At 36.8% G+C, this 20,373-nt stretch overlaps 1 protein-coding gene across 1 annotated transcript in view; it reads right to left on the bottom strand.

Annotated features, from left to right (window-relative positions):
- RASGRP3 (RAS guanyl releasing protein 3) overlaps positions 1–18,528 on the bottom strand; it is a 116,900-nt gene extending 98,372 nt beyond the window's left edge. Inside the window, 2 exon segments of the mRNA XM_036751774.1 lie at positions 5,938–6,007; positions 18,480–18,528. The gene's annotated coding sequence lies outside the window, so the exon portion shown is untranslated.
- Between the last annotated feature and the right edge of the window lie 1,845 nt (positions 18,529–20,373).

Genomic DNA, 20,373 nt, shown 5'->3' with positions numbered 1-20,373 from the left:
TCAAATTCATTTTGATGCTATTGTCTTTGCTTTGGGAAAATTCTTAAAATCAGTGAAAAAGTTTTACTTTAATGATTCCCATAAAATGTGGACGTTGGGTCTATTGCACATTCAAACAGATTCACTTTTAAGAATTTGGAAAAAGTTAGTGGAAAGGAAATATGTGGTGAAATATGCTTCAAAAAATACATACTTATTCATTGTACGAGGGTGGTTCTTTTTGACATTATCCCAAATGCTATGGTGAATAAATTCCCATTTGTTCACACTTCCTCTGTTAGGGCATGTCACTTAGTCTTCAGTGACTAATGCTGGGAAAAGATAAGCTGTCCATTCCTGCAGGGTGTATGAGGATGGTCCCAGGCAGAAGGTGAGATGAATTTTGTCTTGTGTTTAGCCCATGACTATGCATGTGAAATCGGTTTTGTAGTTTCTCTGTTATTTACTAACTTGAAAGAGAAACCAGGGGCAGGGGAGAAAGGGTATTTACTACTCCTAGCAGCTGGCACGACTAATTGTGGGAGGGTGGCTCAAGATCACCTGCTTCTGACCTCTTCAGGTCATCTATGTGCTATCTTTTTCAGAAGCAAATAAGCAGAGCTAATAGACAGCACTTGGAGGAGAAAAGGAAGGGATAGTGAGTCTTTAGTCCTATCAAGGTGTCAAAGGTATACTGTACTTATACTGAGTCAGTAAAGAGGAAAAAAATTATCGTGGAAAGCAGTGTTTCTTTAAATTCCTGACAATAGTAAGGCTTACATTCTCCCCAAGACAGTGTTTATGTACATACAAAATCAGTTAACATGGTGACCTTTGCATTTCTCAAATATATAGGGAACTGAGTCAAATTTATAAAAATAAGTGCCTTTCCCCAATGGGTAAATGATCATATGATATGAACAGGCCATTTTCAGAAGAAGACATCAAAGCTGTCAATAATCACATGAAAAAAAATGTTCTAAATCACTATTGATTAGAGAAATGCAAATTAAAACAACCCTGAGATACTGCCTCACACTTATCAGATTGGAACAATGCACAAAGCACTATAGAACTGTGCATACCCTTTGACCCACCAATACTACTAATAGGTCTATTTATCTAAAAAAGGGAAAAGGATATAAAATATACATACATATATATGTATATACATGCATACACACACAAAATATTTATAGCAGCTCTTTTTGTAGTGGCAAAGAATTGGAAATTGAGGAGAGGGTCATCAACTGGGGAATGGCTGAATAAGTTGTGGCATTATGTTTATGATGGAATACTACTATACTATAAAAAATGATGGGGGAAGCTAGGTGGCACAGTGGGTAGAGTGCCAGACTAGAAGTCAGAAAGCCTCATCTTCCTGAGTTCAAATCTGGCCTCAGATACTTAACTGGGCAAGTCATTTAACCCTGTTTGCCTCAGTTTCCTCATCTGCAAAATAAGCTAGAGGAAAAAAAATGGCAAACTACTCCCATATCTTTGCCAAGGAAACCCAAAAAGGAGTCATGAAGAGTCAGACATGACTGAAAACAATTAAGTAACTACAACATGAGAAATGATGAGCAGGATGGTTTCAGAAATGCCGGAGAAAACTTAAATGAACTGATAGAAAGTGAAGTGAGTAGAACTAAGAGAGATTGTACACAGTAACAACAATACCGCAATGATAATCAACTATGAAAGACTTAGCTACTCTGTTCAATACAATGTTCTAAGACAATTCCAAAGGACCTGTGATGAAAAGTGCTAATCACCTCCGGAGAGAAGACTGATGAACTCTCATTTTTTCTACATTCATTATGTTTCTTGTTTTTTTTTGTTTTGTTTTGTTTTTGTTTTTTGTTTTTTTTGCAGCTTGGCTAATAAATAAATATGTTTTGCAGGACTTCACATGTATGGTTGATATATTGCTTGCCTTCTCAATGGGTGAGAGAGGGGAGAGGTTTCAGCCCTCAAAAAAATTTTTAATGAATTTTAAAACCTGTTGAGATTTGCCCACTATGAGACAACCAGGACAGGCAGTACTCTTGAGATGGTCGGGCTGATCCCTAAAGACTTATGTTTTGGAGGAAGGCAGGGAAAGGGAGTAAAGGGAGTTTCCTCTTTGGGGGCATCTGGGAGACACAAAAATACATCATTTACATAAATATTAATGCACTGTTTCTTCTAGTACATATACCTTGAGCTCTCAGAATGACTTTTATATACGGATAACAGGATATTGACTAATGCTAACAGAAAAAGAAAAAGCAGTCTACCACTTTTATTTTTGAGGAGCAGTATGACTAAGGAAGGAAATAAGGAAGGAAGGAAGGAAAGAAGGAAGGAAGGAAGGAAGGAAGGAAGGAAGGAAGGAAGGAAGGAAGGAAGGAAAGAAGGAAAGAAGGAAAGAAGGAAGGAAGGAAGGAAAGAAGGAAGGAGGGAAGGAAGGAAGGAAGGAGCAAAGGAAGGAAGGAAGGAGCAAAGGAAGGAAGGAAGACATGGATTTAAATTCTGTCTCTTATACTTATTAGATATATGACCATAGGCCATTCACAACCTCTGATACTCCATTTCCTTAATATTTAAATTGGAGATACTAACATCTGTAGTACTTTCTTCACTATATTGTTGTGGGGATCCAATAAGGTAACTGATAAAATACTTTGTAAACTTGAAGTGGTTTTAAAATATCAGTTTTATAATCATATACCCCCCCACAAAAATTATGAATGACTTGAGACTACAAATTGAGTGGTGATATTCAGAAACCTCCATTCTTCTATTATTCATTTCCTTCATTATCTATCATAGTGCAAAGACACTTTCTCCTTCATGTAAAATTATGCTTTCTTATGATTTAGCTCTTACTCAGGACATTTCAGTACCTTGGTCAGATGCAAGAGTAGCAAAGATCATGCTTTATGGCTTTGATCAGTGCAAATTCCCTCACCCTCAGAGATCACATTGAAACAGGGATGGCAAAACGGGAGATTGGACAATAGGTGGTGAAGAGTACCATCAACTACAGTTCAGACCACAAAAGTAACATATAGGGGAAAAGCCCTGGACTTGGAATCAAAATACCTGGGTTTGTATCCTGGCTCCTACATTAGCTAAGTAAATTCAAGCAAATCAATCAATTGACCTACTCAGTGCCAGGCATCATGCTAGACACTAAAGATTCAAAGAAAAGGAATGAAACTATTCCTGCTCTCACAGAGCTTATATCATAACTGAATATGGGAAATATATAGCCATTCTATATAGAGTAAATATAAAGAGCACCAATGTGAAGCACTTAAATATATAGAAATTTAGGGAGAAGGCATTAGTATTTGAGAGGATTGATTAAATGATTTTTCCCAAGATGCAGCATTTGGCCCCCATATATGAAACTACCAAAATTCGACTATGCATTTATTACACTCTCAATAAATATTTATTGATGCATCGAAATTAACTTAAGATCATCCAATCTGATCATATTAAGTTTTCTCATTGTCATTTGACCAAAGTCCCATTTTTATCAGACCATGTAACCTCTCTTCACTACTCCTGATGTGGATTAAAGCAAGAAACTATTTTCTAAAGATCTTCTGAACTCTTCCATTCATCATCCAAAGAGACTCTCAGGAATAGTGGAAAGAACACTAGATTTGTCATCAGAAAGTCTTAGGTTTAAGTCATCAGACACTGTTGGCCCCAGGCAAATGAATTAACCATAGCAAGCCTCAATTTCATCATCTGAAGAACGAGGATAATAATCTCACCTATTTCACAGAGTTGTTGTAAGGATCAAATCTATGTAAAGTGTTTGGCAAACTTATAGTGTTGAGTAAATCAGCTGTTACTGTTATTATCTTTTCTACTCATGGCTATAAATGTCAGACTCTCAGACCTGAGCAATATAGGACACGTTAGCCCATCCACTAAGAACACAAATTAGCCTGTGTGTATGCAGCTTCAAGAAGAGGGCTCCAATTCAGCGTTCTGCAGAGAAATCTTCACTATAAGACTAGGAACATATGGTAGAATGTAAGAATGGTTACATTACTTCAGGTCCAGCTAGTCTGTAACAGTGGCACCAAGGACAATATTACAGAGGGCATGGATGTACCTCTTCATATCAGTATTGTGCCACTTCTTATACAGATGATGGTGAATTTGAAGCAAGCTGTCAGTGCTGGTTCATCAACCAGCTACAGTAGTCAGGGTAGTTTTTATGCATGTCATCCTCTTGAGATTTTATGTCAGATATGACTAGAAGCTTGCTTCGCTAGCAGTGCCTGAAGGCAATCCTGCCAGATGTACACAGCACAAAAAATTAAAAACACGATCTTTGTGATAAGATTTGAATGAGTTCTTCCTGGGAGGGCTGAGAACAATGTTGCCCTGATTATTACTGCTTATAAGTATCTCTATCCAAAGGGTTCTAGGATGTTTCTTTGATCTATAAAGGTCTTCCAGAGGGATGAGGTGAACGTGCATGTGCAAGTCTGAGTTGAATGTCAGTCATATGAACCAAGAAAAGCTTGTTACAGATACCACATAACCAAGGTACCTATCAGTGGGCTAAAGCAGTGGGTAACATTCCTAAGAGCAAACCAAGTCGAGAAAAAATGACAGCAGCAGAAAGAAACTATTTTGTAGAAAACAGACTCTGCTCTAGGGAACTAGAGTGAGCATTCACACACATAAAAGCCTTCAGTGGCATAGTCCAACTGAGCCTCAGACCCCACCATAAAATGTTGCCCTTTAAAACTTCCTATTCATTCATATTATTTTGAATGCTATGTAGTCCATGTATAAATTGAATATAGCTTACTTAAAACACAAACAATAGAGTTCAAAGCAGCTCAGAATCCAAAACCAGTTCAATTCAATCATATCTAGTCCAAGATGCATTTAATAAGCACCTACTATTGGCAAAGTACTGTGCAAGGCATTGGAGATATAAACACAAAATAACAGCCTCAGGGAAGGATACACACCTAGACACATAAGAAAATAAATGATTATGTGACCAGAAAGGAGCAAGCACTGATAACTAATGGGAACCCATAAAGATGTCAGATAGTATATGAGCTGATCCTCATTAAAAAAAAAGAAGTTAGGGATTCAAAAAGAGTAAGTTAGGAAAAAGTATTTCCAGAAACAGAGGACAGTCTGAGAAAAGGCACTTAGCTGGAAAATAGACGGTCAATGTTGAGGATGAACAAGTTGGCCCATTTGGCTGAAGGTACCATATTAGAAGAGAAGTCAAAGTAATTAGATTTATGATCTAGCTTTTCTAGTACTAAATACAGAGACCATCATCAGTTCTTTCTCTTGAATTAAATTTAGTAACTTAAATCAGAATTAAAAACTAAGTACTTTCAATTTCCAGAAGAAAAGATTACTCAAATAATATTTTTTCTAAGAACAATCTTTTGAAATCAGCCAAATACTATCATAAGCAAATATAATAATATAAGCAAATATTATCATAACTTCCAGATAAGGAAACTGAGACTCAGAGAGGCTAGGTGACTCCCTAGAGTCAGGTAACTAATAAATATTGGAGCCAGGAACCATAGACTCATAGGATCATAGATCTATACCTACAAGGGACCTTAGAAGTCATCTAGCCCTATCCCCTCAAATGTTAGTAGCCTCCCTCTCAAACTTCCTTGCATTCAATTACTTTGTATTTCTTCTCTTCATGTATATTCTGTGTATGCTTAAATGTCTTTATTGCTTCTCCCGTTAAAATATAGGCTCCTTGCGATTAGAGATTGCTTTATTTGTTGTATTTGTATTTTTAGTGCTTAGCAGGGTGCCTGGCATATCGTGGGTACATCATAGATTTTGTTGATTGATTGATATGGATGAGGAAAATGCGGCCTGGAGAGCTTAAATGGTTTGTTCAAGGTCACAAAGGTAGATATTACAGGCAAGATTGAAGCTAGGTCTTACCTGACTCCCGGTCCAGGGTATTTTCCACTAAAGCTGAGTTGCTGGGGTTATTTTCTAGCAGTTTTCATATCTAGTGAGAGAAAAAAGAAGCCAGAAAATTATCAGTACACTTCATTTTTTCCAAATTTTCTTTCCCATTGTATAGATAATAGAGAATTGACTATACGATATTTATTTCAATGATCACAGTTTAAATTTAAAATTGGAGCAATTCTCTTGAGCAGCGAATCAACATAATCATGAACAATTTGTGCTATACCTTTAAATGGCCAATTTCCACGTAAGCAAACATTCAATTGACCTTAGTGTAAGCTGCTATTTCATCAAGTAAAAGCTATAACTTTCAAAAGGAAGGGGGATATCCACCAATATTAGAGCGAGGAAAATGGATCAGGATTTACCATAATTATCAGCCATTCGGAATTTAAACCATTTATGGGTTGGCTTAAATTGTTCATCAGTATCAGTGTCACCAAAACTAGAGACAATTGTTATGAAGCCACGAAATTCCCAGGATGCCAAATGCACGGGGTTGAACTAGTGGCAAAAGACCACAGGTATTCTTCCCTTATCATGCCTATTCCCTTCCTCTTCCAACTACCAGGAAAGAACAAGAGGCCCAGGTTATAACACAGACAACACATCCATTGGGCTAGTTTATAATTGAAAAATTGTATTCTCTTTTGAAAAAACAATTCATCAAAATAATCCAACTTTCATGCCCAAAAAGTCTACTTCATGCTATAACATAACTATGGAATAGCTATCATATGAAATTGATCACACACCAATTTGTTGATGAATATTTTCCCTGCCACTGGGCTTTGGAGAACATAATTGCAGGTGCAAGGGAAAATTATCCACTGTCACTTTTCATGACTTTGACCAAATGTCACCACACAATGAGCTGGCTCCCTATCAAAGAAAAAGAGACTGAAAAAGCAATTTTCAATGACTATAACAGACTATGTATGATCTGTGAGCTCTCAGTGGGTGACTTTCCAAAGGAAAATAATGCTAAACAGGCACAGTGGAAAATGTTTCTCATTCTAGCAAGAACACTAGTCTATAATCTCTTTTTATCCAGAATAGATGCTTAATGAATGCTTATTGAATTAGAGAATAAACAGATGGGACATGATTGTTGAGCCACTGTTCGTAACATTTGAAGGATTATAGAAAACAGGAAAGGTATCATAAGATTGGGGAAGGGCAAAGGTCTTCATTTTTAAAAAAGAGGGAAGAGTCAGTAAACAAGAGACCCATGAGCAGAACAAGAAATAGAAAAATAGAAAAAAATTCAAGGACCATATAGATTCACAAGTACATTTTATCACACATATCACAAAGATTATGACCAGATTGGATTTATACCAGGTATGTAGGGTTGGTTTCATATTAGGAAAACTATAAACTTAATTAGCTAGATTAATAGAAAAAAAATCAACAAAAATTATATGAATAAATCATATATATGTAGAAAAAGCTCTTAACAAAATACAACACCCATTTCTGTTTAAGAAAAATTAGAAAATATAGGAGTAAATAAACCTTTCCTTAAAATAATAAGCAGCATATCTAAAACCTAGAGCTACTGTTATTGTAATACAGATAGACTGGAACCCTTTAAAATAAATACAGGGATAGAACAAGGATATTCATTGTCATCGCTTTTATTTGACACAGTACTAGAAATGCTGGCTATAGCAAGGAGACCTGAAAAAAAGAAATTGAGGAAATAACTATAAAGAAGAAACAAAACAGTCATTTTGTGCCGATGATATGATAATACACTTGAAGAACCCAAAAGTCAAGTAAAAATTAATTGAAGCATTTAACTTTAGAAAACTTGCAGGATATAAAACAAATGCACAAAAAAATCATCAGCACTCCTAAATAATGCCAAAAAAAGCAATCAAGAAGACATGGAAAAAGAAATTTCATTTAAAATTACTACAGAATGTATTTGACAAAAACTACCAGGAAAATTGGAAAACAGCATGGCAGAAACTAGGCATAGACTAACATCCCAAACCATATACCAAGATAAGGACAAAAATGGGTATGTAATTTACACATAAATAAGCAAATTAAGAGAGGATGGAATAGCTTATCTTTCAGATTTATGCAGAAGAGAAGAGTTTAGGATGAAATAAGATATAGAGAGCATTATAATATATAAAAATAGATAATTTTGATTATATATAATTTTAAAACTTTTGCCCAAATAAAACCAATGCAACCAAAATTATAAGGAAAGAAAAAAATTGGAGGAGGGGAGAGAGAATTGCTACAAATATCTCTGTAAAGGCCTCATTTCTCAAATATATAGAAAACTGGATCCAATTTATAAAAAGTCATTCCTCAATTGATAAATGGTCAAAGTATATGAACAGGCAGTTTTCAGATCAAAGAAAAAAAACAAACCAGTTATCTATCATCATATTTTTAAATGCTCTAAATCACTATTAATTAGAAAAATGCAAATTAAAACAACTCTGAGATACCACCTCACACCTATCAGATTGGCTAATATGACAAAAAAAGGAAAATGTTGGCTATTGGAGGAAATGTGGGAAAACTAGGACACTATCGCACTGTTGGTAGAGTTGTGAACTGATCTAACCACTCTGGAGAGCAATTTAGAACTATGCCCAAAGGGCTATAAAACTGAGCATACTCTTTGATCCAGCAATACCACTACTAGGCCTATATCCCAAAGACATTCAATAAAAGGGGAAAGGACCTATTTGTACAAAAATATTTTGTGGTGGCTAAGAATTGGAAATTGAAAGGATGCCCATCAATTGGGGAATGGATAAACAAGCAGTGGTATATGATTGTAATGGAATATCATTGTTCTATAAGAAATAACAAGCAGAATGATTTCAGAAAAACCTGGCAAGACTTACAAGAACTGATGCATAGTGAAGTGAACAGAACCAGAAGAACATTTTACACAGGAACAGCAGTATTTTTTGATGAAGAACTATGAATGACCTAGCTATTCCCAGCAATAAAATGATCCAAGACAATCCCAAAGGACTAATGATGAAACATACTCTCTGCCTCCAGAGAAAGAACTAATATTGTTTGAATACAGACTGAAGCATGCCATTTTTCATTTTCTTTCTTTTTTTTTCTTTTATTCAAGTCTTCTTGTACAAAATGACTAAAATGGAAATGTTTTACATGATTGCACATGGAGAGGAAGGAGAAGGAGAAGAATTTGGAACTCAAAATTTTATATAAAAATATTTTTAAAAATAATAATAATTTGAAAAAAAGATATACAAATGAAGCAGAATAGGCATACAACATATAAAAGCAAATGTACCTGATATCCTAAAATTTAATAAACCCAAAGACTCCAGGTATTAGGATAAGAACTTACTATGGGATATTTTTAAAAATTGCTGGAAAAATTAGATAGCAGTATGGAAGAAATTATATGAAGACCAAAGCCTTGCATGTTATAAAAAGATAACCTCCAAATGGAAATGTGTACTTGATCTAGATATAAAATGCCACATTGTAAACTAATTAGGGAAACATGAAAAAATACTTATCAGATCTATGGATGAGAACATTCATGGCCATAGAAAATACCATAGAAGATAATTTTAATTACATGAAATTTAAAAGGTTTTTCACAAATCTAACAAAGCTAAAATTAAAAATGAATGATCATCTGGGGAAAATCTCTGCAGAAAGTTTCTCTGATAAAGAACTCATTTCTAAGACATAAGAAACAGATTCAAATTTAGAAAAATGAGACCTATTCCCCAAATGATAAATGGTCTAAGGAAATGAACATGCAGTTCTTAAGGGAAGAAAATGAGGCTATCTACAGCCATATGAAAAAAAAATCCTACTAATTAGAAAAACACAAATTAAAGCAATTCTGATATTCTACCTCATATACCAGAGAGGCAATAATGATAAAAAGAGAAATAATAAATATTGGAGATGCTGTGGGATGGACCTGTACAACCGTTCTGAAAAGCAATTCGGAATTACACACAAAAGGTTGCTAAACAATGCATGGACTTTGACCCAGGTAGTACTATACCCAAAAGATATCATAAGAAGAGGGGAAAATACTTTATGTACAAAAATATTTAAATCAACTCTTTCTGTGGTGACTAGAAAACTGTAAACTAAAGGGATGCCCAGCAACTGAGGAACGGCTGAATAAGATATAATATATGAATGTGACAGTATATTGTGGTAGCATCTTGTGCTATAAGAAATGACATGAAAAAACTTATATGAACTGATGCAGAGTGAATTGAGCAGAAACAGAACAACTTATCTGCTATAATAGCAAAACATTTATACTATATTGTTATACTATATCAATCGTGTACTACTATATCATGTCTATATAAAAATAAGCAATTTCATGACTTTTAAAAACTGATGAAGAATAATATGAACAGAACCAGGGAAACAATTTATACTAAATACAATCATATGTGTATAAAGTGCCTACTATGTGTCAGGAACTCTGCTAAGTGCTAGAGGTACAATTAATATGAACAAAGACGGTCCCTGCCCTCAAGGAGTTCACAATTTAAAGAGGGAGAGAGCACACAAAAGGAGGCAGAAAAAGAGGGGACAGGGAGACCAGGGGGTACCTGATACGGGGTCCAATGGAGTTGAACTCAGGCAGAGCTGGAGATACAGAGTGAAGTGAGCTGAAAAGCCCAGTTTCTACCCTCTATAAAGGAAGGCCTTGGAAGCTTGGTACTCCACCCTCAAGCCCTCCAATCAAAAGGGAGAAAAGGCTAAGGGAAGCAATGTTAGTCAAAGCCAGAGATAGCAGCGTGTTGATGAGATTAGAGGTGATGAGTTTAACCTGGGAGGAGCATTAATGCGATTCCAAAGCTGAGAGCCACAGGCAATTATCACATAAACACTAACCAGATGCTAGGCCCCATGTACAGGATAGATGTAATCTTTATATATGGAAGGAAGGAAAAGCAAACCTCTTAATCCAGGGCAAAAAAAAGCATAAAAATTTCCCAACCTGTATAGCAAAACATATTTATACTACTAACTCTCTGGATACAAACTGAAATAGACATATCATGCCTACATGCCCAACTCCCAAGAAGTAGATCTCCTCTTACTGATAAAGGTTAGCTTGCTGAAAATAATTAGAAGGATTTTTTTAAAGCTATCTTTGCTATCAAATCTGTTAAGGAATCTTGCTCAGTTTTAATATTTGCACTGTACCTGTATCTGTATGCACATCGTTATATTCATTTTATCACCATCACCAGCACCTTACAATGTGAGCTCCCTGATGGCAATGACAATGTTTTTGACTTTCTGTATATCCCCAATGATTTAACACAATACCTGGAATACAATAAACAATAAATGCTTATTATCTGTTGGTTTACAGGAGAGACAATTTATTGGAGGAAATCCTTTAATTATTTTTTATCAACCTGATCAAATGCTTTTTTAAAATTTTCAATACAAGATTATTGTAGCATCTTACATTTCTGACTCCCAAATACTCTAAAATGTAAAATCATCATTATGGATATTCTCTCCAAGAGTACAAACCACAATCTAGTCACACCTGCTGATCCTATGGGATTCTTGTCCATGTTCTCACATAAGTCTGCCATAGTGGATCCTCTCTAACATACTGGGGCTAGGGGTAGAAGGGAGGAGGTAGAGGGCGGGGCTTTCCTTCTTTCTCCTTACATCAAATACACATGAACATGACCCCTAAATCTCCCATGAGATCAGCCCATCATCTTTCCCTCTCATGCATTTTTCCCTATATCTTTAACTTTAATTTTTCTTCCTAGTTCCTTATTTATATTATATATGTGGCAACCTGTTCTTGCTTACCACATATGTCTCCACTGCCCTTTGAGTGATAATCTTAATTCTTCATAGACTGCGATGTTCCGTGAATTTTATCCAAAACTATCAATGATAGAAATTTTAGTGATTTAAAAAAGCAAGAGATTCTCATTTCAGGGAGAAGTTTGGAGTCACTACAGGAGCTCTACAACAGAGATGAAAGGGTTAAAGCCTCCACAGAATGGTTTCTGGTTGAACAAGGCTGCTGGTAAGGCTGTTGAGAAAATGACTCCTTGGACAAGGTTTTCTCTGTAACATTTTGTAAAGGAATCTTGAATGATTTTGTTGTATTGATGCATCTTGCAGAAGGGAAGTCTTTTAAGGAAGTGCTTTGCTCTCCTGAATCAAAATCTTTTTTTTTTTTAAAGTTAACGAACAAACACAACTCTTGCTAAGCAATGGGAGCACATTGGATAGAGCACCAGGGCTGCAGTCTGGGGACCTGAGTGAAATCCAGCTTCGGACACTTACTGGTTATGGGACCCCGAGTAAGTCACTTAACCTCTGTTTGCCTCAGTTTCCTCATCTGTAAACTGGGAATAGTTATAGCACCAACTCTCAGAGTGGTTGTGAGGCTTAAATGAGATAATAATTGCAAAGTACTTAACAAGGCATTTAGGCTGATTAAGAAATTATTTGAGCATCAGTAATAAGTCATCTCCTACCTGTTAAAAGTTATTCAATTTCATTTGTGTGATACTATTCAATTCCTTCCCTGACCTCTTGTATGAAAGTCTTCATGATGTATAGACTTGAATCTTCTATGTACCCTCCAAGTCTTTGGTGTATACTCATTCATGTTTTCAAATTCTCCTAATTTTTTAATTTTAATTAATCAATTTTTCACCATTCACTTGCCTAGATTTTGAGTTCCAAATTTTCTCCCTATCTCTCCCCTCCCCCCACCTCAAGTCAGCATAAAATCTGATACAGGCTTTACATATATTCATATGAAACATATTTTCACATTAGTCATGTTGTAAAGAAGAACTAGAACCAATGGAAGAAACCACAAGAAAGAAGAAACGAGAAAGAGAGAGAGAGGGAGAGAGCACAAATAGTATGCTTCAATCTGCATTTAGATTCCATGGTTCTTTTTTGGATGTGGATAGCATTTTCCATCATGAATCATTTGGAGTTGTCTTAGATCTTTGCTAAGCAGAGATAAGTTTATCAAAGTTAGTCATCACACAATGTTGTTGTTATTGTGTAAAATGTTCTTCTGGTTCTGCTTACTTCACCCAGCATCCGTTCATATAAGCCTTTCCAGGTTTTTCTGAAGTCTGCCTGCTCATCATTTCTTATGGAACAAGAGTATTCCATCACATTCACATACCATAACTTGTTCAGCCATTCCTCAATTGATGAGCATCTCCCCAGTTTCCAATTCTTGGCCACTACAGAAAAAGAGGGGCTGTAAATATTTTTGTAAATGTGGGTCCAAATTCTCCTATTTTTGCAAAATATTTCTTGTCATGCTCACCTATTCCCACCTTTGCATTAAAGTTACCAAACTCCAAAATAAATAACTAGGAGGATCTTTCTCTGGTTTTTCTTCCATTACAACAGGTGTTCTTAATCTAGGATCTGTAGACTAGATAGCTAGACAGATAAATTGATTGATTGATGATAGATATAGGTAAATAACAGATAACTGTATTATAAGTGGTTTCCTTTGTAATCCTATGCATTATAAAACATTACATTAAAAACATCTCATAAGCTTCACCAGACTGCCAAAGGGCTCCATGAAACATTTTATAATGTGTTGGTACATAATATGCAATTATTTTTAAGGTAATTGTCTTTCAAATATTTATCACCAGCACTGCAGTATGAGTTGATAAAATGTCTCATGAAATGTTACTTGTTGCCTTTAGGTACACAATTAAACCTACTCTAAAAACCCATATATTTACCTCTTCTAGAAATTGAGAACCATTCTTTAACTTAGCAATCACTTCCTTTTTAAAACATTTTCTTTCATTTTTGAAATGTATTTAATTTTTCGCTTGTTTGTTTTTCAAAAAGCTGAGACAATTTACTTTTTTATCTTGTGCATTTTTCATTTATAATCTCTTGAAATATGACTCTGAAAAAAACAGCTTTATAAAAGAAACAGGAGTAGGCCACATACAATAGAGGGTCATTTTTATAATTTTGGTAGTGAGTCTCTCCATGTTTAGTTGGGCTTCTCCTCTAAAAGCTGATAGTATGTTTCTGGGACTATAATCAAAGCCTAACATGGCAGAAACTGCTATCTCTGGTGCACTGTTGACATAAACTTTTAGAACCCAGGGTTATGTCCATGACAGCATGATGACACATTATAGTTGTACTTTGTAGATGCATTCCTAACGTCAAGCTCAGATTTTCCCCATTTGCAAATCCCACCCACTTTTCCTGGCTCTCCCCTTTGGAGAAAAGCAGAACAAGTCTAACCTTCTTCCATGAGACAGCTTTTCAAATTCTTGGTGACAGCTACCACATTCCCCTGGGGCCTTATCTTCCCCAGGCTAAAAATCTTTATTTTCCTTAACCTTTCTTCATATTATATAAACTCAAGGACCTTCCCCATTCTGATTGCCCTTCTCTGGATACTCTTCAGCTTATATCAATGTCCTTTCTAAAATATGCTAAAATATACAAATACTTTATAGATGAAACTAAGACTGAATGAGATAAAGTATCTTGACTATGGTCACATGGCTAATAAGCAGGTTAATTGCCACAAGAATCTAGATCTTCTGACTCCTAGCCCAATCAATCAGTCAACAAGCATTTATCAAGTGCCTACTATATGTATGCCATGTCCTGGGTACTGAGGATAAAGAGACAAGAATGAAGCAGTCCCTGTCCACAAAAAGCCTACATTCTATCTAGAGAAGTAATGCATACATACATAAATGTGGTACAGTGGGAAAGGTGCTGGCTTTGAAATTAGAGGACCTGGGTACAAACCATGGCTTTCTGGTGCTTATGGCCTGTGTGATGCTGGGCCAATCACTCAAACTCCTAGGTTTCCTCAACTGTATTATGAAGGCCATTGAAGTATCTTCCAGCAATATGTTTATGCTTTTATTAACCAACTCTAAGACATTTGATTCTATGATCCCAAATACATATATACAAAATGCAGTTAGGGGAAAGGAAGACCAAGAGCTGGGGTCGTGAGGAAAGGCCTCATAGAGAAGGTGACTGACTTGACCTGGGATGTGAAAGAAACGAGAGATTCTGAGAATGGGGGAGAAAAGAGAGTGCCCACAGGCGTGAGGGATGCAGAGATGAAGTCCTCAACAGTTCAGAAGGTCAGAGGGAGGGGAGGGGTTTAGGGAAGGAGAATTAGATGCTTTGTAAAATGGCTATTCCCCTCATCCCCCAGGGTGAAAGTGGAATCTCAACTAATCAATCAGCCCAATTTCATTATTTATATAAGAAGAGAGCTATTATGGAGGTCTTGCACTGGGCATCCTTATGCTCCCTGACACAGTGTCCTTTATTCCCCACCCTTGGCTTCTAAACTTCAAAACCTGCCATCTCAGACTGGAATTTCAGCAGCCTTCTTAACCTGAAATACCCTGTAGTAAGACCTGCCTGGGTCACCCACAGACGATTTCTTCATGCAGCCTTCATTTTGTAAAGTGGCCCCTCCCAGCCTTGTTCCAGGCTTTCAGACTTCAAAATTATGCCCCTGCTTTCCTCCCCACCCCCACAACACACTCACAGACACTTTTCTATTCTCTTCATTAGATTGCCTTTTTCCTATTAAAATATAAGGATACAAGCTCATAGAAGGCAGGGGACCTTTCCTTTGTGAGTGTATGAGGCAATCAGGGTTGAGTGACTTGTGCAGAGTCATACATCTAGTAGCTGTCTGAGGCCAGAGTTGAACTCAGATCTTCCTGATTCCAGGGCTGGTGCTCTATCAACTGCGCCACTTAGCTGCCCCCTTTCCTTCTACTCTTAATTGTATCCCTAGAGGTTAGCACAGTCCCTGATACATTGCTTTTCATAAATGCTTCCTTCCAATGGAAAAGGGATACCATTCTCCTGATGTCCACTCCAAATCCCACTGGTAAATGTCCATCACAGTGTATTATGCAAGTGTTCTGATCAGGCAGCCGGCCCACAGAGACTATGTGTTACTAGAGAAAGAATGTAACATTTGGACTCAGAAGTCTTAGGTTCAATTCTCAGCTCTAATACTTATACTTTGTAAGTCTAAATGATGGTCTTGGACTCAGTTTCCTTATCTGTAAAATAATGACTTGTGAAATATTTCCAGATATAAATCCATGATCCCATTATCCCAAGGGTTCCAACACCCTTACTCTCCCTGCCCTAAGATGCCTACATAGAACAGAAAATGTCAAAAGAGTTCCAAAAAATAAAGAATTAATCACATTTATCTACATAAAATACCATTTTAAGAAGGTACATGATATGGTGAGAATCAGAGGGCCAGTGTTCTAACTCAACCTGTGCCCTGTTGTTGTCACTAATTAAATGTGTGGTGTTATGGAAGTTCCTTTTTCCCATTTCATCAAGTGAGATAACATTTGCAAAGCATTTACCAATCAATAAACATTTTTAAGCACTACCATGTGCCAAGTACTGTGCACTAGGTGTACAAAAAGAGGCACAAGATAGTCCCTGTCCTCAAGGAACTTAGCACAGTACCTGGAACATTAGTAGGCACTTAATAAATGCCCATTCTTTCACCCCACCCTTGCCCATTACCCTTGATATTCAGTAGGCTTATCTGAGAAGCTTGAACTAGATGATCTCTAAATCCCCTTCTAGCTTTAAAACTGAATATTTCTGTTAAAATCCTTTATGCTTTTCTTCCTTAACTTTATTGGGAATGGATTCCCACTCCAATCTTGACATGTCACTCAATCAATTAGCAAATATTTATTAAATGTGCCAGGCATTGTGCTTAGTGCTAGGGATAAATAAAGGTGGAAACAGTCCCACCCTCAAAGAGCTTTCATTTTAATGGGAGAGGAAATGTGTGTGTGTGTGTGTGTGTGTGTGTGTGTGTGTGTGTGTGTGTGTGTGTATAAATACAGAATAGATGAAAGGTAACCTTGGAGGGGAAGGCAGCAGCATTTTGGGGTGGGAGGGTGGGGAACTCCAGGAAAAGCCTTTTGTTGAAGGTGGTGACTAAGCTAAACCTTTAAACAAGGCAGGGATTCTAAGAGAAAGGTAGAAAGAGGTAGAAAATCCTAGGAATGTCAAAAGCAAGAAATCACAACATCAAAAGAAATGTCAAAAGGCAGTGGATAGAGCACTGGACCTGGAATCAGAAAGATTTGAGTCCAAATCCACCCTCTGGCATTTATCTAGCTGTGTGACAAGTCATTTAAATGCAGTCTGTCTCAGTGTCCTCATCTGTAAAATGGGGACAATGACAGTGCCTACCTTCCAGGATTGTTGTGAGGATAAAATGAGATAATATTTGTAAAGTGCTTTGCAAACTAAAAGCACTATAGAAATTCTAGCTATGATTATTATTAAAATGCTACTCATCCTTCAGGGCTTAATCTAAGCCATTTTCTCAGTAAGCAAAGTCTTCCTAATATCCCATGAGTTTAGAAATAATCTTTCCTTTCTCAGACCTTGCAAAATACTCCAGTGGTATTCTTCTTGTTCGCTTAGTCAATCTGTATTTTTTAAGCACCTATTATGTACCAAGCACTGTCCTAAACAAGGGGTACAAAGAAAAGCAAAAAAAGAAAAATTCTTTTTCTCAAGAAGCTCATAGTCTATAAGCAAACAAATAGGTTCCAACAAGATACATACAGTTTAAATTGGAAATAATCAATAGAGAAAAGGTACTGGTATTAAGGCGGGTAGGAAAGAGGATCTTGTAGAGATGAGATTTCAGAGATGAGACTTGAAGGAAGCCAGGAAGCAGAGATGAAGAGGGCAAGTATTCTGGGCATGAGGAACATCTAGTGAAGATGCCCAGAATCAGAAAAATAGATATTATCATTATTTGTGCATATTACATACATATGAGGCAAAGGATGCCATTATGCCTAGAAAAGGAGGTAAGCTAATTACGTGGCAATAGCGAGGAATAACCAATGGGCAGCCCACCTGCTCCACTGATATCCATTTAATGTTAACAGAAACAGAACAATACTCCCGTTTGCTGGGTGGAATCTGTATGGAGATTTATAGGAGGATCTGGACAAAGAAATACAGGATAGAAGAGCGTGAATGGGTTGTTATTTGTACCACAAGGAAGAGAACCCATATCAATGTGATCATAGATCTAATGAGGTGTTGAAATATCCTACCTCCCTCCACTAGATTATAAGTTCTATGAGAACAAGGACCACATCTTATCTTTGTCTTTCCCTCAGAGTGTAGCCCAGTACTCTGTACATAGCAGGTGCTTAAGAAATATTTGTTCAATAGGATACATTATAATAAATTCAAGGAAGGCTATTGTTTCAAAAGTCAAGGTGTGATCAGATTTGTGAATGATCGATAAGTCTCTTTGACTTCAGTATTATAATTATGTTATGATGTCTATGTAGAGAATTAGTTGGAGGTTTAGAGCCTGGTTCAAGCATTTTAATCCTGGTGACTTACTCAGAGTACCATTGATAAAACTTAATTTGACAAAGGTTTTAACTTACAGCATCTAGGCAAAGAGAAAGTTGTTCATCTACAGATCCATGAATGCTTTAACACAGTATTTTCTTCTCTGCCATTCAGATGAAGGATACCACTGAAGCTTGGTTTATGGGATGATCAAAGAGCCTCCCATAAATGGTAGAAGTCAAATAGCTCAGCAATAGAGGACTGGGAAATGGGTTTTTTCCTCAATGTTTCTGCATTCTATGGTTCCCCTGGGAATTTAGTGAAAAAGGGAAACTTTCATTTGTCATTTGTAGGTTTTCCGAAAGGTTTCTTTCATGCAGCCGTTCAAGGTGACTTGGTAGCCAAGGCAAATTAGATTTTCCTCATCAATATTTCAGGCATCAAGTAAGCAGGGGAGGCCCTTTAGGACAAAAAAGTTTAGTATTACCTAGGCAATTTTAATGTACTCTCTAGATATGTAGGGATATAAGAAAAGAATATAATGGAACAAGATCTGAAGTTGGAGCCAAAATAATAATTGTGACTCCAATTTATGACATATTTTAATGTATATAAAGCAGGAGGCAGAGAGTGAAGAATTTGGAATGAGAGGCCCTAAGTTCAAATGTGGATTCTGTCACTGACTAGCTATGCAGCCTTGGGCAAGTCACTTGACTGGGGTGTCTGGATTTTAGTTTCCTCACATGTAAAATGGGGAAGTTGTACTAAATGACCTCTGAGATCTCTTCCAGGTCCCTATCTATGATTCTCCATAAATAAACTATGAACTCCATAAGTAAATAGTGTAAACCCATTTTTATAGAGGAGAAAATTGAGGCTCCCAGAAGTGAGGTGACCTGCCCACGGTCACACAGCTAATAAATATTTGATACAAAACATGCAATCCTGGTCTCCTAACTCCAAGTCCTACATACTACCTACTGTTGTCCTGTAGAGAAGGCTTAGCTTTGAGTACCCACTCCACTATGCCATAACTTTATGACCCTGGGTGACTTGACCTCTCTGAGCCTGTTTCCTCATCTGTAAAATTAGTGGGCAGGGAGATAGCAATTTGGTATGGATTTGGAGTCATAAGATCTACCTGTATTTCTGTTTGTGTGATGTTGGGCAAGTCACTTAATTCTCTGAGTCTCATCTAGAAATGAATAGGTTGAACTGAATGATCTCTAAGGTCCTTTCCAGCTCTAAATAGGATCCCAGATCTAGGGTTAGACATCCCATGATCCTTTCCTGCAATGTTTATTTCACAGTATTGTATTAAATGAATGAGTGTAAAGTGCTTTCTGGGGCGGCTAGGTGGCAAAGTAAGTTGAGTGCCAGGCCTGGAGTCACACTCTTCCTGAATTCAAATCCAGCCTCAGACATTAACTAGATGTGTGACCCTGGGCAAGTCACTTAATCCTCTTTGCCCCAGTTTCCTCATCTAAAATGAGCTAGAGAAGAAAATGGCATATCACTCTAATATCCTTGCCAAGAAAACCCCAAATGGGACAGGACTGAAAAATGACTGGAAAACAAACAATAACAAATTGCTTTGTAAAGTGCGCACACAAAATGTGTGAATGTTATTAAGAGTGGGGAAAAATGTGATTTGAGCAAATGAGAGTATACAAGAAGAGGTTAATGATCACAGAGAAGAGTAAAGTGGGAGAAAAGGGTGAGATGTCAGCCCTATTTGAAAATTCATTAGATCATCCCTGAAAATAAGATCAAGGGAAAATGGATTTTGAGCTTAAAGGGACTATCTAGTCTATTTTTCCTGATATCATAAGTGAAAAAAATCATAGACGACCATTGGCTTGGCCAAGGTCACACAGGTAGTCAGTAGGACAGCAAGGATTTGGACCCAAGACCTTTGATACGAAATCCTATATACTTTATTCAGAATCCAATGAATCTCAGAAGCAGCCTTACTCAGAACTCAAACAT

The sequence above is a fragment of the Trichosurus vulpecula genome, chromosome 3, assembly GCF_011100635.1.
Source record: "Trichosurus vulpecula isolate mTriVul1 chromosome 3, mTriVul1.pri, whole genome shotgun sequence".
NCBI lineage: Eukaryota > Metazoa > Chordata > Mammalia > Diprotodontia > Phalangeridae > Trichosurus > Trichosurus vulpecula.
The sequence above is the reverse complement of the archived record's forward strand: the minus strand, read 5'-3'. Positions and strand labels throughout refer to the sequence as shown.